This window comes from Etheostoma cragini, chromosome 9, assembly GCF_013103735.1.
Source record: "Etheostoma cragini isolate CJK2018 chromosome 9, CSU_Ecrag_1.0, whole genome shotgun sequence".
Classification (NCBI taxonomy): domain Eukaryota; kingdom Metazoa; phylum Chordata; class Actinopteri; order Perciformes; family Percidae; genus Etheostoma; species Etheostoma cragini.
Genome location: NC_048415.1, coordinates 12,696,598 through 12,710,276, shown reverse-complemented (window position 1 = coordinate 12,710,276; position 13,679 = coordinate 12,696,598). Strand labels below are relative to the sequence as shown.

The 13,679-nt window shown below is 36.6% G+C and overlaps 1 long non-coding RNA gene across 1 annotated transcript; it reads right to left on the bottom strand.

The window, feature by feature from the left end:
- Nucleotides 1-1,427: 1,427 nt before the first annotated feature.
- Nucleotides 1,428-12,918, bottom strand: LOC117950690. Its single transcript, XR_004657963.1, has 3 exons — nt 12,780-12,918; nt 12,107-12,193; nt 1,428-1,567 (listed from the first exon to the last, which is right to left on the bottom strand). It is a non-coding gene; the product is annotated as an uncharacterized LOC117950690 (long non-coding RNA).
- Between the last annotated feature and the right edge of the window lie 761 nt (nt 12,919-13,679).

Genomic DNA, 13,679 nt, shown 5'->3' with positions numbered 1-13,679 from the left:
CCATTTCCTCTTTTTAACCTGCCATGACATAAATAGAAATTTCAAATCGACTATGTGAATACTAAAAGCAAATGAACGATAACAATACATTGTCTTTCTCATCCTTCATTAATCTTGTGCGTATTTAGATTTTAGGTCAAAATTGAATGCTGAAAATGTACCACAGTCTCCCTCAAAACCACACTGACATCTTTATGATAACAGAGTTTATATAAAGGCTACATGACATCCAACATGAAAATAAACATGATGAATTAATTAGTTGAGCTTTAATGGATATACATTTATGGAACTGGATCCCAAAACCTACTACGCTTGTGTGTTGTGTCATGGCAGACCTCAATCCACAAACCACTGGGATTAGCAACAAGGATCCTAATTTGTGTCCTCTGGCATTGTTCATTACTATTCTTACCGTATGTCAGTGGCACAAAGAGAAAAAGCATAGGACTTTTCCTGCATAGCAACCAAATTTTCATCCAGGAAAATAACTCAATGAAATGTTACTAGAAAAGGTGTCAATATACTGTATAATACTTATTTCATGAAATGATAAAGAGAATTTTATGAAACTTTAAAGAGATGACAAGTTTAATTTCCTGATTCAGGTTTTTCCTTGAAACACATTCCCTCCAACGGAGCTATGCTATCAACATTATTATTTTGTTCTATCAATATTAAACCCTATCCTCAGATGTCAAATCAAATGTTGGTCACCAGAACCTATTATTAAAAATAGATTATAATATTATCGGTTATTGCTTGCATAATGCATTCTACTATTCTATAACACAAATACAGGTTTACTTTAAAAAACGTTTTGTGATTAAATAGATTCCCTAATTTTATGTTGTTTTTATTGTTTTAAAATTGTAGTTATGTTAAATAATTACTAGAATAATAGAAATATGTCATTATACAAAAAAAGTTAAATTCTGAAATATCAGTTTTTAAAAACTGTCTTAATTAGCCTAATTTGAAAGCGCACACTATAAGAGAAATACCCAAAACTATAAAATAACAAAGTAAAAATAGGAGAATACTAAATATATAACATATGCTAAACTTTTTGGTAAAATATATTCACATGTATATATGTGTCACAGTGTCCATCTCTCTATCAAAATCACACTCATGTACATAAGCATGCACACAAGCTACAGAGCTTATACAGTTCACAACTGTCAGGCTTAACAACAAAGAACAGTTGGAGCAGCCCACCATACTGGCTGCATTTTATCTCCCTATTAAAGACTATTTCAGCAGCTCTTCACTAGTAATGAACTACCTAAACTAACAGTGGTCCCCCAGCTTGGGGACAATATCACCAGTCAACACAAACAATCAATCACATCTGCTGCAATAACATTGAAAGGAAGTGCCTCCAATTTATCTTTAATAAATCAATAGGGATTTGATAGCCTTACCTGCAGTGGAGTGCTTTGTCCAGTGTTGGAGCTGTAAGTGTCTAGTGCATTGGGACAGGGGGAGATCTCTGGTTCACTTGTTGTTTGTCGGGGATGGGGTAGTTTGCTGTGTGGCTGGAAGCGACACTCCTTAGGGCCCACTGTGAATAGAGGTCAGGATAATAGACACAGTCACACAACAAAGACTGATAATCCTGTCTCGCCCCACAGCTCCCGTGTTGCAATCAGACATTTTAAGGGCAGTTAAGCTTCAGCGAGGGGCAGCTGAATGAACCGCGGTTAGGAAAGACTCCCAAGATCCCATTATGGACAGTAACCGGTGTCAATTCGCAGCAATTAGACCACTCAGATGTGTCAGTAGACAGGACTCAAATTAATAAATAAATAACGTCAACCACAAGTGCTCGCTGATATAGCCTTTTGAGTCATTTGAGTCTCCCAACGGTCTATTTCAGAGCAGAACACTTAGTCCTTCAAAAAGTGACTAGTTCTACATTCTCCTCCCCACTTTTTCTGGATGACCTTTAAGTGGAAATAGTTCTTAGTAAACGAGTTGCTTAAATCTGCTTCTACTGGTCATTAGAAACATTTGTTTAAAGTGGCACGAAACCTTTAAAGCTGGTTCATCATTAGTTCAAACTGCTGAGATAAACAAAACAGTAAGCAAGGATTTTATTTCCAGCAGTGTTCTATTGAAATCTGAATAAAATCATAAACAGTGAAGATAATCAATAAATGCAGGCACGAGATACATCCCACCTTATATTAAAAACTGTTGAAATGTACAAAACCAAGGTTGTTGCCTTAGAGCAGGGGTCTTCCACATTTTAAACAAAAAAAGAGATGGATCAGGGACCCCATCCTACATATAACGTATAAAATGAAAATGCATATTAGACTGAGCCTACCATAACATGTGGGCAGCCTAAAGCCTTTATACACACCTTTTTTGCATGGAATACAAAGCATTTATAATAGCCTAATAATTGTTGGGGAACAATTGGGCCTTGTGAAAAGTCTACATGATAGCTACCTTAGTGACTACCTTACATAGGCCGGTAAGCCTGTCATGTGGGGATTAATATTTGCTGATAATATGTTGGATTCATTGAAAAAACTAAAATTAACTACAATTTGGAGGCCCCTTTGCATGGACTTTAGGGGTCCGGGACCCCCTGTTGAAGATCCCTGCCGTAGAGTAAAGGGGAGCAAAAGAGAAGCCTCGGGCTCACCACTGTGTTGTCTCCATAACCCAATGGTTTATTTTTTAGAATCATCACAGTCTGTAGGACATAACCTTGAAGTTAGGCATGTGTATTTGTGCCAACCTTCATTTTGGCTGTGAAATCAACACAGTTTGACATATTGGCTACATCGCTCATCCTAAACAATTTGGTAGGAATAATTAGGTGATAACTTTGAAGATTAGTTTTGTTGAAAATAGTCACAAAATAGAGCATTGTAGAGTTTTTGGTCTGAAAAGATGCTTGAAATTGAACGTTATTCAGTGAAAATAACGAATTGTAGATTTTCTTGGGAAACACAACACACAACACTGTTCATGGATATATTTTCTCAGGGTCTCATGTCTCATACTGTGGCCTTTTACACAGACCAAAGCAAAAAGGATACAAAGCAGCACCTTGGAGCACTCAATCAAGAAGAAGTCATTACTTCAGAATAATGGGGTAGGTACGCTTTGCAGCCCGACTTCAACTGAATACCTCATCTTTCAACAATGCATAAATAATGTGCCAACTGTCTTTGATCTTTTGGAAGTGATAACTTCACAAGAATTTGGACACCTTTTGCTGATAGAAGACCCTCTGCTCTGTCCAAATATGTGTCAACAAGCATCACGCTCACAGAAATGTACTGGGGAGGAAAACGTGAACAAAGGGAGAGATCAAGATGGACAAAAGCTTTACGATGCTACTGAAAGGTAAAACATATGAGACTACATTGGAACAAATTAGTATTTGATTATATATTTATATGCTAATTATTTTATTGATTTTGCTGTTTAATCAGTTGATCTTCAAAATGTCAGAAATGAGGGACAAATGTCAAATTTACCAGGGTCAGTCCAACCCATAAGTATTCAGTTTACAATACCATGAGAATAAAACCAACTAATATTTAAAAAGCTTGAATATAAGCTGTTTCCGTTGACCTTTTCTGTCAATCAACTAATATATTAATTGACTGATTACTTTCAAGTTAATGTTGAGACATCATTTTGATGCATTCTTTTTCTTTTTTTTCTAAATGTATTTATTTCTTGAAAATAGTATCAACGAGAGAGATGGAGAACAGTCTAATCTTTGGAAAGCAAGACCCTTACTATTATACTTGAATGAAAGCTGTGGTTAAGGGGGGATTTGTTTTCTATCAGCAGAAAAGAAATCACATTAATGACAGCTGCCAGCGGCTCTTCAGCGGCCGTAGTGGACACTTCAGATTGTGATTCCCCCCAAGAAATCACAGAAGCCTGTAACAGCTCTCTTCTGTGTCAGCAGGGCAGATTGGGTGACTGTTCCTGGACAGTCAGACAACCTGACACAGCTGAAAAATGGAAGAAAAAAAGTAGCAAGAGAGCATACAAGGCACTCCTCTGAAAGGTCAAAGCAAAGACAACTTTCCTTTCAGACAGAAACAAAAGCCCATGTAAATTTCAACATGCCTGCTTAAACCAAAGTCCCCAAACATGGTCACCATGTTATAATGGTGATATTAAAAACTTTTATAATTTCCTTTTATTCCCATTTCAGATTTAGTCTGTGAAAATATGACCAGTAATAGCCATGCCCTCACTTAGGCAATTTATTTAATCCTTATGTACCGCTATGAGATGATGAGGAAAGTGAACACATATTTAACTCTTTTTGGACTTCATACATAGGTTTCTTATATTTCACAGTACAAATAATTAATTTTTAAAACTGTACTGAAGAATATTTTGTACAACCGCTTGAACGTCTAGTGAAATGTCTACAAGAGCAAATGCATCTTTAGGTCTCTCTATATTGCTGTGAATGAGGCAGAAAACAGGTTGAGTTTAGTCAAGGGAACTTATTAGCAGAGTGGGTGGTGGGTGAATTTCCTGGGAAATAGGAAGAGAGCCTCTTCTTCTGCAGAGTCGGCTGTAATGCCATGAGCATACTCTTCTGGTAAAGAAACCCTTCAAATGACCAGCTCCTAATTAAACACGCCAGAAATGCACTATATGGAATACTATACACAATCTGCATGAATAACCAATATGTCTATACTCAGTGTTCAATCTTATTATAATCATATCTTACATTACATTACATTCAACTGTAGATGATGTATGCTGATGACAATGTGTAAAATATCTGTTAATTTGCTGTCTCCTTCTTTATTTCAAAAAAAGACATGTAAAAGCAGGGGATATAAAGCCAGGCATTATGTATGGGCGGGTGGTGGGGGGGATATTTTGACAACTATTCTTTCGAAAAAAATCTATAGTAAAATTTTCTGTGGCAATACTGTATTGATACACAGACGCCAAGTATCAATTATTACTATATGTGTTGGTCAGTTTGTCTGCAATTTTGTCGTTTGTTTGCCGTTTTGCAGCATTAAAATTGAAATGAGAGAGAAATGTTATTCTGTGCTTTTTAAATTAAACTGAGACAAAGCTTTCTTTTAGGGACATAATTTGAAATCGGAAAAAGGTAATAAATTGCAGTATGTCGCAGAAAACTGCAATATGTTTAAAAGCGCAATGATATTGTTAATATATAATTAAATAAATATATATGTAAAGTATATGAGCTAATTGCAGAGTTAGCTGGTAAATTAATAACAGGAAACTGCAGAACAGAAATGCTAAAAATTATATTTGAGCTACTTTAGAAATTGTGTCTCCATTACAGTTCGTCCACCAGAGAGCAGTGACAAGTTTATTTTTCAAATGTAAAATGTCACATACAAATTTAGGGAATCCTTATCTAAAATGTTTATTCATAAATAACATTTATCATTATCAAATTTGTTAAACTCTCTAATATCGACAAAATGGGCTTTCTGTTGGGCTTTCTGTTGCCTCTAACGTCTTTTTCAGAACATCAGAGAGCAGCGCAGACATTTAAATATCACCGTAATGAGGCAATAAAAATCCATGTTGCTATTCCGTCCGGTAGATACCGGGCACTGGTGCCATATTAGCTCCGGATTTTAACATGCACCATTAACGTGAACAGAAAATTGCATTGCCTGTATGTTTTTATGGAAAACGTGCATGTGGAAAGCGGTTGCACAACAGCTGGAGTATTGTGTTGTGTTTTTATATTTAAAAAAAACACAAATATTGAACAGGTGGTTGCCAACGGTGGCAACCAGAGGCCACGGAATGATTCAATTTGTCAATCTGGTTGCCAAGGGCGACCGGGCAACCAATCCTGTTGAGCCCGAGTGGCAGAAATAATGCAGCTTCGCCAGACAATAGGTGGTCTACTTTCAAATGTCTTGCATGAGGGTCCAAAATAGTTTGAAAGCTCACAACAGGTTTGTAAAAAGGGATAACTTTGTTATACTATTCCCTAACCAGCTTTATTGACAATAAAAAATTCCAAAGCATTCTGTTTTAATATTTAATTTAAAAAGTATTTAACTTACAGCTGCTGCTGCAACACATGCACTACTACATTCTCAAGATATGTGGCAGAAAAGCCGCATGAACCATAAAATAGATTGCTGGGCCTATGAAAAACCACCATGTGGGTACAATAATAACTAATTGTTCACAGACACATGGGCTGCAGCAGTAATCTTCAGATCTCCTCAGTGAGGAAATATAGATATTTGTAAAAGCACTAAGGTGATTAGGCAGGGTTTTCTACCTCCTGCGGTACATGGCCTGAGTCATGCTGGGAACACCAGGAGCTCTGTGGAAGTCTGCTGAGGAAGTAGAGGATTAGGACTAGCTGCTGCATTATTCTGATATGACCCAAACAAAGCTATCAGCATGGGACCAGTGTAGGGGGTGCAGTCTGTGTCTGTCATTTATTCTCCCTCTTTATATATGAAGATGAATAAATGGACAGATTTTACAAGAAAAACTCAGTTATGTTGCAATACCTATAGAACCGGAATACAATTATATTGCTATGTAAAAAGTAAACACATTAAGTATTTTATATGCTCTAATTAATACAGCATTATTAATACAACAAATGGTGACAACACCTTTCTTACAGGGCACATTGAGTGAATGCATTATTTAAAAAAAAATGCATGGCAGCCTTCTGAACAGGCTTTTCGCCAACCTATTAGTTCTCACTGCTGATGTACACGTACAACTATTAACCCTCTCAGTGATTCTCCTGAGTTAATTTCTAATGAAAAATAAATTGAGTTGCTCCCTACACTTTCATAACATTTCCTCCTCAGAATAAATGGGCTCCTTTATGAGAAAAGACACACTGTTGTTAATGATTTTATAAGCAGGGAGCCCACCTGACATCCTGTTTTCTATTACTGTTCTTTATTCAATTTGAGGGGCGCACTGCAGGTGACCTAACCTATGAAAGGGCACTCTAAATTAAATTATTAGAGCTCCTTGAAATTTTTTAAACTCAGAATCGGCCTCACAGAGGGATCTTATACCAGAAACTAATGGCTTCACCTTTAGCTTTGCATAAATCAATCACACCAAAGGTTAGAACACATCATGCCAGAATTTATCAATGCAGTTTTTAACAACATAACATGTAGTAATTTAGTAAGTATAAAAGACAGGTGTATGAGGTCATATGTATCCTTTCAAGTATGATCACTGATACTGTCTTGAAGAGAATGAGTACAGTAAAATCCAACAATAAGAATGTCATATTAATCTAAATATAACACAATGTTTCTTATGGGATATGGACTTTGAGGGTCAATATATGTACACCTGCTTAAAATTAAATAATTATAAAACGTAAAAACAATAAAACAACATCTTCAATAGAGCCAAAATGATTAGTGAATTGAAAATGTATGGGCAAAAATGTAGGTAGTTGATTTATTGTTTAAGTCCTAAAAATTATAAAACTGCTAAACATTCTTAGGTTCCAGCTGCTCGGACAAAACAAACAATTTTAAAGATAATACCATGGGCTTTCTGAACTTTTGATGGTATTTTTTCAGTGGTATATAACCTATTTTAGACCCAAAACATTAATCCATCAATCAAGAAAATAATCTAATTAATTAACAATGAAAGTAAGTGCTGCAAAGAAAAGAGAATGTAAAAGCAGATTTTTTAGATCGTTTAGATCTACTGGGTGGAAGGTGGAAATGCATTTGCCATAATTGATTTTGATATACTGATCCGTTTCCATGACTATTCAGCAATTATCTCGATCTGAATGCAGTTGAAAAACTTAATGTGAAAGCAATATGGATCATCGTATTTTGTGCAGTTGTGAGATTTGACACGACAGCCTAAAGCTTTGTCACCTCGATAGGGTCTTCTTTATCCTTGAAAGAGCACATGCTCTTTCCAGTGTCATTTTGTTCCAGTCAGTAACCTAACAAGAGGTTGGCGGCAGAAAAAAGGCCCAATCAGTAACACTTGTTGCATATAAGAACATTGAAATCTTAAGACTTCTGTTTGAGAAAATGAAAAACATTGTCTTGTAAAGAAGTTGGAATATGGATAGGATTGTTCAACTGTGTTCAATCTGAGTCAGGACAAATTCCTTTATGAAGCAGTCGAGCATGAAGGAAATTCATTTGTAAATTGCACCCAATCTTTGGAGAAATTGCTTCCTTTCAAATTCACGTCCAGATGCAGAATTGACACAAAACAAAGACTATTACATATATTTAACTGCACAGCAATTCATCTGAGTTAAGTATATTTTTATGTTTCCACTCAACTACTTTTAACTTGAGTAGTATCCTTTGCCAGTTATTTTACAAGCTGTCATATTGAATGTGACAGTTTTGGTAAAACTTTCATTGGTATGATAAATAAATCTTTGTATTCTAATCTGAGTCTTCACAGGACGCACCACCGACTCTTTATTTCCAGTTTTGAGATCCTCCTGCCTAGGTTACCCCTTGAGTCCTGTTCAATTTGTCATTTCTATGGAGCCACTGGCTCAAGACATTTGCCAATCGATTATGGTGTCAGCAATATGCATTTGTAACACATAGCATCATCTCTTATTATTTGCGGACAATGTTTTCGTTTTTTAGAGAACCCCTCTCGGTCTCTCCCTCACCTTTTGTCTTTATGTGAGAAGAATGGAAGCTTATCAGGCTTCAATACGTCAAGCAGTTTAAATATTTGGGCATTGAGGTCTTCCCCTGCTTAAACCAGATTATTAAACATAACTATTCTGTTGCTCTGACCAACGTCTTGAAAGATATGCAAAAATGGATAAGTCTCCCCATCAATTCAAGCCCGTATCTCAATGGTGGCTACTGCTGGCTACTTGTGTAAATTACAATTAGATGTGTCTAAATTTATCTGGAAAGGCAAGTGGCCGCGACTTAACATGTCCACTCTACAGAGGAGGTCTTAAGACCCCTCCTCACCTAGTTTAATCCAGATACATCTGTTTGCTGGTGTACCTTAAAAATTGCTATGACAAAGCCTTGGTCACTCAATGACATTCTTTTTGCCAATGTTTCTGACAGTATCAGCTACACTTTGGCCCCATTATCTCTCACCAGCAGATTCACTACACTTTCATTCATAGGACCTACACTCACCCCTGTGAAAATGTACCAATTAGAAATAATTAACAGCCCTTTATGCACATTCTGCTTAGTTAAAGCTCAAGGCACATATCGTCACATGTTCTGGAAGTGCTCTCCAGTTCTGGAACAATATTGTATCCAAAATGTCTGGCTTTATTAATCATTCTGAATGACCTGTCAGCCTTTCAGCTTTCTAAAGCTCAAAAACATGTTGTGTTTGCTAGACTTACATCAGCTAAGAGAATAATTGCAACCCGTTGGACGCCAACTCATGACTTGTCCATTCGTACATGGATCCTTTCTTTTTTCTCGCATAGGTGGAGCCCCTGGGAGGACTTTGGACACATGGCACGGCATCGCTGAGTCTTTAAAGTCCATGTTGTGAGTTTGTGCTGCAGCCTTTTCTTTTGTTGCGTATGTGACTGGTTCCTTGTCTTGTGTCTGTTTCTGCATGTTGTTTTGTCTCCCTCCCTCCCGTTTGTCCTCTCTGTGTTTTTGTGGGACTGGGATGCGTTCCTATGTCCCAGTGTGTTGTCTGTAACTGTTCGTAAATGTTATGATTTCTGAATATAAAAAATGTAAACAATATTTCACAATAAAAAAGGAATGTGCCAGGACAATATTTATTACAAAGTAAAAGTAAGTTAAATTGTAAAATGCCCTTTTTTCAGTTGAATGAATTTATTTATTTAGCAATTCTAAATGGAGACAAGGGGAAAATATAACCCCACAATAATTTGTATGTAAATGATCTGTCCCTATCCAATAACTTTCAACAAACAGAAGGACAGAAAGATATGGGTATACCGAGGGTACTATGATCCCCCAGAGTCATATAGAAGAAAGAAATATTGATGTGGAATTACATGTATAGAGATCTATTTGGAATATAATATCTATTTGAAAGCAAAGACAATGATGTATTTTTTGTGCATTATGAGGAATTGTACTGTGTCTGATTGAAACAGCTCTGCCTGGCCAATTGTCATTCTATTATTTTCACTAATTTTCCGACGCCAAATATTAATCTCCACTTGCATTTAGTAGAGGAAGGACACCAAATAGATACCAAATTACAACACTAAATATAATTCACACACTTTTTTTCTTCATAACTAAGAGAAATAAAGCACCTATTCATTATGAACTTTGTGTTGGTCAGTTGTAGAGTTCACCACTGGAAACTATAATTGGGTATTTTCTGAACTAAACCCGGGTAACCAGTTGTTTTAGTTCAGCCAAAATAAAATGTTTCCTGGTTGCTGATGTAGTTGATCCATACATGACTGGAAGCGCTATCTTATACAACTTTGGTAACTCAATACATTGCACGGCGGAATTGAGAGTTATTTATGCATTTTTGCCACAAGATCGAAACCAGCTATTATAACCATGGCTATTTGACCAAGAAAGAGAGTGATGGAGTGCTGCACCTCAACAGTCACCGGACCTGAACCCAATCAAGATGGTTTGGGGAGACCTGGACTGCAGAGTGAAGGCAAAAGGGCCAACAAATGCTAGGCATCTCTGGGAACTCCTTTAAGACTGTTGGGACTGTTGCTGTTCATTCATAGTTTTGATGCCTTCAATGAGAATCTAAAATTGAAATAGTCATGAAAATAAAGGAAACGCATTGAATAAGAAGGTGTGTGCAAACTTTTGACCTTTATTGTGAGTGGCCTGAAAATTATACTTCTAAGTAGTTTTTTGCGTCAATCCATTTTAAGAGCATTACAGGGCTGGCGTGTGTGTGTGTTGGGAGTGGGTGGTAGAGCGAATGAGAGAGTGACGGCAATTAGCTTCAGAGCGAGTAACGACTCCGAGTCATAGTCAGAGAAACAAAGTGCCCCCCCCGTGCTTTCTGACCAAGGTTGGATATCAAACATAAAAAACATGAAATCAAGGACAGGGTTAACTTTTCCTGCTACAGATTTCCCACAGTGGTCAGAAAGCACAGAAGAGACACTTTGTTTCTTTCACCATGCCACTAGAACTCTGCCTTCATTCACTCTACCACACACACAGACCAACACACTAAACTTCCGGCCACAGCGAAAGCTCTGCGTGGAGCCTCCGAGGGACTATAAATCACGCTTAAAGTGTATATATATTGGTTTAGGCGCACACTATTGTTAAGGTCTTCAAAGAAAGTTGTGAAGCAGGGATCGAAAAGTGGCTGATGGTCATCCACTGTGATAAATAGACATATGTATGATGATCCCCTGGGGTGCTTGCTCCGGATCGGGATGAATTTTTCTGTCCAAAACTGTCCAGCGTCCGATTTTGTCAGATTTTGCCATGAGAAAACCCGGCCCGAGCCCGACAGGCAATACGAAATTTATGTCAGAGCCTGACACAGTTAAAATCTCAGTTTTCTGTCATATTAATGACATACTTTTCTAGGTTTTTTGTGTGGAAAGCCCGCATCTGACTAATCCAAGTTAAAGGCATGTAATTTTATACGTTTCTCTCATCTATTCTGTTGCTGGAATATGACATGAGTAATTCTTTTGAACAATAACATAAGTATGGCATAATGTTCTTTACCACAAGTTATTCACCATAAGGCCACTTTGAATGAGTAACTTTAATGTTAAAAGGTTTGCATAACGTTAAGCAGTCTGTCTATTTTCTCTAATAGTTGAGTTCAGAGGATTTTTAGGGGATCACAGAATGGTTTATGTCAAAGTTTAATCAGGATGCTGTTTTGAATCCATTGAAATTTATTTTAAATGCTGTAAATTTAATAAAACAGCCTATGAAAGCAATTATCTATTTTACCTGTGAAGAACATTGTAATGGTTCCCTACAATGAAAACACATACAGTACACACTTTTTTCACATTTGTGGGCAGTTGGGTTGAAAGTTAAAAATCTGATAAAAAAAAAAAAAAATGAAAATGTGTCAAATTTGACTTAAGGAAAACACAAGGATTATGAGTTTTTTTTAAACTTACCACCTTCTAGCATGAGTTATTCGCTTGGGAACCGGTCCATTACTGATGTTAAAAAAGCCCACTGATGCGTCCATCTTGTTATTTATTCTGGCAAAGCACATGATATATCACAAAACTATCAAACTGAGGATAAATGGATGACAAACACACTGTGGACATTCAGTACAAACTGAATAGCCTAGCCACAATGAAGGTTAAAAAAAAAAACATGTCACATCTCTCTCTCTTAAAAATATAAGGTTCAATATGCTAAGGCCCACACCTGTGGCACAAAAACATTAATCCATCTTCTAAAAGCATGGAGACATGGGAACTAGCTAATTTTACTCACGGCAAGTAGCTGTCCTTAATTTGCATCTATGTGGCTCCTGAGCTAACCGCTAACGCGCTGGCGAGCTGAGAACATGCTAAAATGCTTCGTTCTAGTTTAACAGTCACGATAGCTTTCTCCAGTTTATATGTACAGGGCCTTTACTCCCCGTGGCAATATGCTCTCAAGACTGTAACATAGCATAATTTCCTTCAATAAAGAGCTAACGTTAGCTAATAAAAAGCTCGCTATTTTAGGCGCTAACGGAACAATGATATAATAGCTATGTAATCTAGCTAGCTAGCGTTAGATAGCTAGCTAGCTATATATGTAGCGTTAACAGTATACATAATGCAATCTTACCTTCGACTCCTGTGTCATTATTGGCGGCAAAATAGTACATTTGTGTAGCAGTTTCTGTTTAAAAAAGAGTGAAGGGCTAAATTAAAGTGGACGCAAAGTTACACACAGGTAATTGAAGATAGTTTCCCATTTTGTGTATATATCTCAAAGTTCATGACGCTGTCAATACGTCTTGCTATTTGTCAACGAAGCAAATTTAGAAAAAAAAAAAAACGAAGCAAATTTAGTGTCAAAGTTCACCAAAGGAACTTAATGTATAAACTGAAGTCATTTTAATTACTCACATTTTATGAATAATATGTGACAAAACAAGGACTTTTTTTGTGTGTTATTTTTATTAACGAATGTCTCTTGTCTTAAGTGAAAACCTTTACTGGGCGACAGTTAGCTATGTTAGTTTTGTAGTGAATCACATAAGAAAAAAGCGTTGCTAAACACATTTAGTATTCATATTCAGTTTGGTCAACTATTTTTAGCAGTGTGTCACTTATATGATTTAATACAGTAGGTTGATTGTCTATTGTCCTATTACATATAATCATATGTAGCCTATGTTATCATATTTAGCCTATGTTAGAGAGAGTCTTTGGTCTCCAGAAGTACAATTCAAAACACATAAGCTGTCAAAAATGCCTCAGAGGTTTCTTTTTTACTGCTCAGCCAAATAGCTTGTAAAAGACTCCTGAAATTGTGATGATTTGATGATATTATAAGAGGATATTCTTGATCCTCTTATCTTTCCCTGACCAAACGGCATACAAAAATTACAAAATCTAATTTTCAACCAAAATTTAAGTCACTGCCTTTCACTCTTGCAATGCCCGTCAGGTGTTATTTCAGTTTTAGGATGGATATTTCCTCTGAATGAAGTGCAGACTGTTTTGTTAAAGCAGAGCTATA